This window comes from Geospiza fortis, unplaced genomic scaffold (genome assembly GCF_000277835.1).
Source record: "Geospiza fortis unplaced genomic scaffold, GeoFor_1.0 scaffold242, whole genome shotgun sequence".
In the NCBI taxonomy this organism is placed as follows: Eukaryota; Metazoa; Chordata; class Aves; order Passeriformes; family Thraupidae; genus Geospiza; species Geospiza fortis.
Genome location: NW_005054574.1, coordinates 360,814 through 361,641, shown reverse-complemented (window position 1 = coordinate 361,641; position 828 = coordinate 360,814). Strand labels below are relative to the sequence as shown.

The window sequence follows — 828 nt, the reverse complement described above, 5'->3', positions numbered from 1 at the left end:
ATTGGTCCAATGGACACAGATTCAGTTATTTGGTTTGGTGAGTTTTCTGTTTGAAATGACTGTTTAAGGTATGCAAGAACAGGGAAGTGGTCAAAATGCATTTAAACATTTTCATTAGATTAAATTTTGTTCCACTGAAACCAAACCAAAGCTACAGACAAAGAAATACTCAAGCAGCAGGAAGATCTTTACCTTATTCTCTATGCTATTTTTTAAAATTTCATTTCAAAAAGGAATTTCGTTGGGCCTTATAAAAAACTTATACCAGATTTTAAACCTTACACCAACCAAAGCTGCTGCAGCATCACCCTTGCAATATGTGGGCGCTACTGCTAAAGTGGGAATCGAACCACAAATTTAAACCTCCAGCCTTTAAATACAGAAGAAAAACAAAGAAAATCTGTAGCAAGCAAGCAAAACATCCCCTTGCCTTTGCAAATAGCTGCTCTGAAATTAGAACTACATCTACAGGGTTTGTAAGCCAGCCCTTTGTGCCTGCTTCAGGTGGAGCCACGTTCTTTCCCACTGCTGAGCGATGAAACTGTGGTTCACATCTGGAGCCTGTTGGGGAGCACACAAAATTGCCAATCATTTCCTCAAAGAACAACAGCAAAAAAAACCAAAAAAACCCCACCCCCCCCCAAAAAAACCCAAAAAACAACAACAACAAAAAACCCTAATTCCCCCCCCAAAGAAAAACGAAAAGAAAGCCACCAAATAAACAACAAACAACCAACAACAACAAAAACCCCACCAAGAAACTGTGTTGTTACCACCATCTACTGGTGGCCTTAGTAGGCTTTCAGGGAGTGCTTGGGGACATATCCA

At 40.0% G+C, this 828-nt stretch overlaps 1 long non-coding RNA gene across 1 annotated transcript in view; it reads right to left on the bottom strand.

The window, feature by feature from the left end:
• Positions 1-441: 441 nt before the first annotated feature.
• Positions 442-828, bottom strand: part of LOC115948861 — a 15,240-nt gene continuing 14,853 nt past the window's right edge. The window contains exon 3 of the long non-coding RNA XR_004082628.1: positions 442-561. This is a non-coding gene — a long non-coding RNA (uncharacterized LOC115948861). The remainder of the gene's footprint in view (positions 562-828) is intronic.